Source organism: Gavialis gangeticus, unplaced genomic scaffold (assembly GCF_001723915.1).
Source record: "Gavialis gangeticus isolate Ggan-Ray unplaced genomic scaffold, GavGan_comp1, whole genome shotgun sequence".
NCBI lineage: Eukaryota > Metazoa > Chordata > Crocodylia > Gavialidae > Gavialis > Gavialis gangeticus.
Window position 1 is genome coordinate 43,204,865 of NW_017729006.1, and position 7,572 is coordinate 43,212,436.

At 46.0% G+C, this 7,572-nt stretch overlaps 1 protein-coding gene across 1 annotated transcript in view; it reads left to right on the forward strand.

Moving 5' to 3' along the window:
* TPPP (tubulin polymerization promoting protein) overlaps window positions 1–7,572 on the forward strand; it is a 136,681-nt gene that overhangs the window by 113,628 nt on the left and 15,481 nt on the right. The gene's annotated exons all lie outside the window — the stretch shown is intronic.

Here is a 7,572-nt window from a genome sequence, read left to right on the forward strand (position 1 = left end):
CACCACGAGTGCTCGTAAAGCCGTGCCAGGGGACCTGCAATGACCTCGGCCAGTTCCTTTAGAACTCTAGGGTGGAGATCATCCAGACCGGCTGACTTGAATACGTCCAGCCCCTCCAGAAGCTCCCTTACTAAGTCCTCGCTAACCCTTGGCCCAGGTGGTTGTGGTGGTTGTTCATTTGGGACCTTTCTAGGCAAAGAAGCTGTGTAAACAAACCTTATTTCCTCCTGTGTGAGATTTGGAGGTGTCACCTTTTACATATGTGTCCATCTGGGGGGGTTGGCTCATATGCTACAGGGTTACCACTTGTGACAACACTTGCATTTGTCAGCATTGTTTCACACTGGAGATTCATGTAGCATTATTTTCATGAAGTGATGGCACCAAATTATGGAGAGGTGTTTGGTTTTGCCTTATCTGTCTCTTGTTATGTTGGGAAGTGTAGTCCTCAGTGATTCCTGACATCAATCTCAGGCATGCTTGTTTTCAGTTTTCACTGAAAAAAACTATTTAGCTGGTGGTGACAACCCCTGCTTCATAGGTGTATTCTGTAATTCACCAGTGCTAAATATGGATCAGAGTCTGACTCCACAATTATTTTAGTAGGTGCAGTATTTTGACACTGCTTTCCATCAACCAACAGGATAATGGGAACTAGCAATGGGGTTGTCTGAACAGGAGTTTTACTGTACACTGTGTAACCTGATGTCCAATAAAACAATGATCAATTGTCAGCTATCACCATGTTGCTACCTTATCTAATAAAAATGATTTTATGTGCATGATAACTTGCTTACAAGCTACAGTATATACTGTTATGGTTACTTGAGAGAAGTGGGAATAATAGTCTAGAACAGGGCTGCTCAACCCTTGACCTGTGGGCCAGATATGTCCCATGGAGCTGTGTGATCTGGCCCGCTGGACTCCCCACAGTTCTGAAAATCTGGCATCACAGGAGTAGTGACGATGTTAATTGTCACTCCCTGATACCAAATTTCTAGACCCATGGGGAACTCCACAGGCTGGATGGTGTGGCCATTTGTGCTAGGTAAAACATGCGGGACTGGGCCAAGTTGGCGTGGGCTCTGATCTGAGAGTGTAGGGCTGTGCCGAGGTGGCATGGGGGCTTTGGAGGCCCAGGCATATGGAGACAAACGCCATGCACCAGCCCCATGAGGATTCTGGCCCACAGACCAGTCGCTCATCTGGCCCATGGGGCCGAAAGTGTTCTAGTGCATAGATTTCCATCCAGCATAAATAGTCTATGCCTACTTTGCTCTACAGGCTAATATTTCCTGTGCTATCATCTTGGTCTCTTGCTTGACTTGGTCTATAATCTATAGCATATGCAGCAGGTCTTTATCAGCTTTCTCTTTTGAGGCCATCTGAGGTCCATCTAGCCCAGTATCCTGTTTTGACAGTGGCAAGTAGTGGATGCTTAGAAGAGTATGAGAAACAGGGTTTGCATAGAGTGACCCATCCTATCACACCAGCAGTCATAGGCCTAGGAAAGTCCAGATCTGGCCTGCAGGCTGGAGATTTAGCACCACTGCCATAGAAAGACTGTCTGCAATCCCCAGATAATGTTCTCTTTGTTTTTGGGATGACAGTATCTCAGGCTCGCTCTCAGATCTTCATTCAGATAACCTGTACCGTCACCCTACTAACCTCCTTGTTACTCCCCAAGGCCTATTCACAGGCCCAGCCACCTATGTCCTCGATGAACCCTTGCAGGAGTAGACTAGCCTGGTAACCTTTTATGAATAGTCTGTCTTCCTTTCTATAGGTGTCATCCTGAGAAGAAACTGTGCGATAATCCATCTTCATCCCAGACTAGACAGGAAACAGTGACTAATTGAATAGTCTACCTCTAGAATTAGTTCCATTACACTTATGTCAAATGCCATAGAGCAGGGGTGCTCAACCTTTTTGTCCTGTGGAAGAGATGAGTGGTGCGGAGCCATCTGGGGGTCCAGCCACCACCTCCTCCCACCCCCTGCACACCGGGACTGGGTCTCGGGCCTGGCACTGCTGCCCCCTCTACACTGGGATTGGGTCTTGGGGGCCTGGTACTGTCCCTCTGGCCCCCCACACTAGGATTGGGGCCTGCCCAGCCCTGTGTGCTGGGATCAGGTGCTGGATCCAGCATGCAAGGGCAGGGGCTTTTCATGGGTCTGGAAATTTGGCAGCAGGAGAGAAGTACTCCCCCAGTACCAAGTTTCTGGGCCTGTGGAAAGCCCTGCAGGTCGGCTGACATGGCTTTGTGGGCTAGATCTAGCCTGCAGGCTGGAGGTTGAGTGCCACTGCCATAGAAAAACTGTCTGCAATCCCCAGATAATGTTCTCTTTTGGGGATGAGGGTGTTTGCAGAGCCCTTTTGGCAACAGCTGTATGTAGCTGATGGTCCATTTTAGCTAATCTGGGCCTCCCATAAATAAGACCTGACTCTTTTTTTTTTGCAGCTGTGGACTAAGAACAAAACAGCTTGAAAGAACTGACACTCATGTTTTGTTAGCATCCAAAATTTCTAATTCTGACCACATTGTTGTAAGAGGAACTTGCTGATAACCTGCCTGGAAGCATCAGCTAGCAACTTAATTTTACACTTCTTAACTAAGTACCCTGGATTTTGGGTCTGTCTTGCTGCATCAGGTTCTCAAGCTCATTGCTAGGATTTGTAGCCAGTATCCATTGGGTTTCTTAGCAAAGTAGCACTCTTAGGTTGCCATTCTCAATAGCAGGCACAAATACACATTTCTTTATATAGTTCACTGTTCCAAGGGATCTTGGTATCCCTTCCTAGTCTGTTAATGCAGCTAATGTTGGTGATGACCTTAATTTAACTGTGACCTACCTGCACTGTGCTAACCATGATCTACCTGGCTGTGTTAACTGTCCCAGGAATATTATTTCTCTTATCTAAAATTCGTAGTTTATATTGCTTGAAACCTTGCTCATATTCTTTTGTTTTTTCTCATGATTAAAATATCTGTGGAAACCTTGGTACCCTCTGTACTATCAACAATTTTTTCCACTTTCCTGTTAAACATCTTTGTACTGAATACAGCCCAGAAGTTGGTCTGGGGAAACAGTCTCCCAAAGGGGGGAGCATTGAATATTCACCAACCCAGGTGCTATTTTTTGAAGGGTACTCACTGGAAACTTGCTCCTGTGTCAGGCGTTGGTCATTGCTCCCAGAATTTCTGTCCTTGTAGGTAGCAGAAACTGTTCCTATTTAACACACCTATTGAATTTTTGGGACCTGTACATAAGCAAAGGAGTTCTGTCATCTTGTTTTCTATAATGACTAGCAAGTGGATCTACTCTTAATTTTTCTAGTTGCTCTGTGATGCCCAGAGCAGTGAGCCCATTAGTTTTTCTATTAGCCTCTGTATTAAGGTAAGGGGAAAGCAATCAGAACTCTTGGTAGAGGTGATATCTTTTATTAGACCAACTAGATATTTGCAAAAAAATTCCTTATTTGCAAGCTTTTGGGCATACGCACATTGCTCGGGCATAGGAGAGTGCAAAAATTGTAAAATTTCTCCCAGGTGGAAATGAAAATTCATATTTTACAGGAAAGCTAAAAGGTGGTGTAAGATCTCCTGGTTGGGAAGCTCATTTTATGCAAATTAGGCTCAGATAAAAATTGGAGCAGCCTATTTACCTCAAAGTTGTCTGATGGCAAGTTAGAATTATGCTTCTTTCGTGTTAAGATGTTTTATATTTCACAGGAGGATTGGTGATGGAAGGCTCTCCTGGGCAAGGAATTTCTTTTCTGTTGAGGCTGCTCTGTGAGCGTGCAAAAATGGCCTGAAACAAAAGGGTGGTGCAGAGGTGTCAGCTTTCAGGTTTCAAGGTGTTGAATTTTGCTTCCTCCTTGTAAAATTACGAAGTTTTCATTGGCAAGGGGAACTTTCCGAGGGCCAGGAAATGGGGAGCAGCTGGACTCTTTCAGCTCTATTCCATACCCAGAGACCTCTCTCATTCTCTGGGAGATGTCCTAATATTCATGCTCAATTGTTCTGGTCTCCTGCCCTCTCCATCAACCCCTTGAGGAGACCATGGGCTAGGTGCGTTTTAAAAAATTCCATTTGTAGTTACATTTTTCTCCCAGTGCAGTTACAAACTATCATCTTCAATCAGCCATTTCAATCAGTTATTTACCCACCCACTTAGTTCTGTCCTCCCTTAATGTAAATAAGAACTCACTAGTGTGAGCCCAGCGTGTTATCTGTGGACATACTAAAAGCAGTGTAATGAGGTGTTCATGCTCAATCAGGAGCTGAAACCCAGCTGCAGGTGGTCAGCAGTTAATAGTCTGCCTGGCTAGCAGGCTGGGAGCCTGTTGCAACAGAGGAGTAGTAAGTGAGGGTGGAGCCACAAAGAGGGTTAAAAAGTTTCAAGAGCAGAGTGTAGGGGAGAGGAGGCTAGGATGCTGAGGGAGAAGCTTGGAGTCAGAGAGACTGCTCTCCTATGGCCTGGGAAAAGGCAACGGGTTTTGGTTTGAATGCTTGCTTGCTTGCATGAGTGACTGGTGCCTCCTGAGTCTGGGGGAGACACTGGATCACCTCTGGGGGTCCCCCAGTCAGCAATTGGCAGGTTCCCAGTGGTCGATTGGTGAGCCAGTGGTGAAACCGGAAGTGCACTTCCAATTTTGTGGCTGATGCTTCCAGGGGGTGCATGACCGATCTTAGGGGGTGCATGTGCACTCGCATGCACCCCCTACATGTCACCAATGCTTGCTTGTTTGCTTACCCTGGTTTGGGATGACTTGGTTATTGTGACTGTGAAGTATCCCCTACAGGAATAAAACAACTGGGAAAGCTTGACCTCAGAGTTGGCAGGCATAGATAAGAAAGCTGAGTGAGTGACCTGCTTACAGGTGACTTTTCCTACAGTGTTGGTAGCACTGTTTCTGGTACCATGTTGGGCATTGTTACACTTAGCACATGTTAACCACACTTAAAACGCTGGTGTCCGAGTATTCAAGTAGGATAATGTGCTAACTGCTTTTGTATTTTTGTAAAGTCATGGCTTTTTGAGTGAGGAATATCTCCCAACATATTAAGTTGCCATAATGTGGGATTACTCCATGGAGATAATATGATCAGTTGCTGTCCTAGGGCTGGGAGCCATAATCCACTGTGGGCCCCAGCCCCAGGACTGTAAGGGAGTCTCAAGCGAGCTCCATGGAGTGGGTCCCAGGCTGAGACTGAAAATCATCAGATTTTTAAGTTTGTGTCCTGGAATTATACCACTGATGGTCAAGAGTCCATTGTGGTCCCAGGGACTGTCTTTGGGTCATTGCAGTGTCATCCCAGGGATCATCGCAGTACTGTAGTGGAGTCATGAACTAGCTGTGGTGTGATCCTAGGACTGAGACCTAGAATCAGCTGATTTTCAGGTGTCAGCCCTGGGACTGCACAGGAGCCAATTCAAGGCTCTGGTACAGTCCCAGAACGGAGACCCCAAAATCAGCTGATTTTCAGTCTCAGCCTGGGGACCCATGGTTGCTGATTGGAGACTCCACTAGGATCTCAGGGGAGCTGGTTCAAGACTTTGGTGCAGCACCATAATCTATATTTAAATCATAGTAAGTATTACCATGAAACTGCTCAGAAAACTTTCTAAGTTATATGAATGCTTACTATGATTTATATCAAATGTGTAACATGTAACAAGGCCCTTGGTTTTGTGAACCTGTGACCAGTTTAAAAATGAGTAAATGTTTCCTGCATATTGGGCCTGAGATTCTGAGGACAGGAAAGGTAAGCATGCACATCTTGTACCACTGCCCTTACTAGCTCTTTTCTCCCACTATTGGTAACTCCACAGAGTGTGTAACAATATAAGCATTAAAAAAAAAATCAGTTTTCAGTGTGTTTTTTGTTCTGCTGAATCTGTCACTGCTAATGGTGATGTGGGTGTTGGAGGGACTTGCCTGCAAATGGGTCTGAGATCCCTTAGACCTGCCATTTGTGAATGACATGCCACATGTGGAAAGTGCTTCATTTGCAGTGGGAGATACTTCATTGTGCATATACTGAAACAACTATGAAGAGTCTGGTGATCCAAGAATCCCATGCACAGTGCCAGGTGGACGTGGGCACTATGCCGGCCCCATACTCTGTCCAGTGACATTGCTCTTACAGTTCAGTTTTAGAAGTACCATGGGTGCCTTCTGTCTGAGGGAAAGAGGAGATGGGTAATGAGCTAACTCTTTCTGTAAGGTCTAATAGGTCCCTCCTGGGCAACTGTCACGATGTATCGTGGTGGTCAGTGTTAATACAAGTCACTGTTTAGTGCTTGTGCTTAGTACAGCATGCATCTCTGCAGGGAAAAATGTACAGGCAACCCCTGCTTAATGCTGTTTTGCTTAACATTATTTTGCTATAACACTCATTTTAAATTGATACCTGATTTCACTTAGTGAGTTTTGTTATAACGCTCGCGGTCGACATGTTGGGTGATTAAAAACAATTGCAGTCGCCATCTTGGGTCATCAAATACTTCCAGTTTTGGTTAACACTCGTTTCGCTTAACAATCTTTTTTTTTTTTTTTTCAGGAACGAATTAAGAGCACTAAGCGGGGGTTGCCCGTACATGTCAGATTGATTAACACTTTGGGTATGCGTTGACTAAAGTAAGATAGTTGGGCGTCAGGCCAGGAGTCTTCATCGGCTGCACCTGATGTTTGGGCTTATGAATTGTTATAAGACCTTGGTTTTGTTAGTTCTACTGCTTACACAAGTGCTGACAGGGGCGTATTTCTTTGTTGTGGCTTCAGTATACTGGTTACCTCTGATTAAGCTGAGAACAGACTAAAGCAGCCTATTAAGTACTATTGTGCCAAAACAAACAAAAGCATGCCTGTTTGCAAGAGTGGCACTTCTTCCCAACCATCGTCCTCTTTGGTTTGGTTTTTAAATCTAGAAAAATAACCATTTATGGAAATTTCACTTAACAGGGGAAAAATACCAAAAATATCTTTCAACACACTAGTTTGAGAATTAAATGCTCCAGTAGTCACAGACTTCCATCAAGCACCACAGTTCCGTGTAGCAGTTGGCCTGTCTCCAAGTGGCCTAGCCCAGGGGTGGTCAACCACGGGTCTGTGGGCTGGTTCTGGGCCTCAGCATCATGTCGTTCACTCTGCAAGGCTTCCCAGGGGAAGCCCTGTGGAGCATGGCCCTGCACACTAGATCAGGCATGCAGGGTAGTGCAGGGCCCAATCCTGACACATGAGGCTGGTTAGAGGCAGTGCAGGGACCCTCAATCTTAGCATGTGAGAATGGACAGGGGTGGTGTAGGGCCCCAGAGCCCAATCCTAGCATATAGGGCCTCAAGGCCCAATTCTAGCATGCAGCGCTGAGTAGAAGCAGTGGGGTGATATTGGGCCTGATCCTGGCATACAGATCTGAGTCGAGGTGGCATGGAGCCCTATGGCTCAATTCCAGCACACCGAGCTGGGTGGGGATGGTGCGGGGCCTTGGGACTTAACCCTGGCGCATGGTGGCAGCGCAGGACCTGATCCTGGCATGCAGGGTTCTCTCTAGCCTGTTGACTGGCC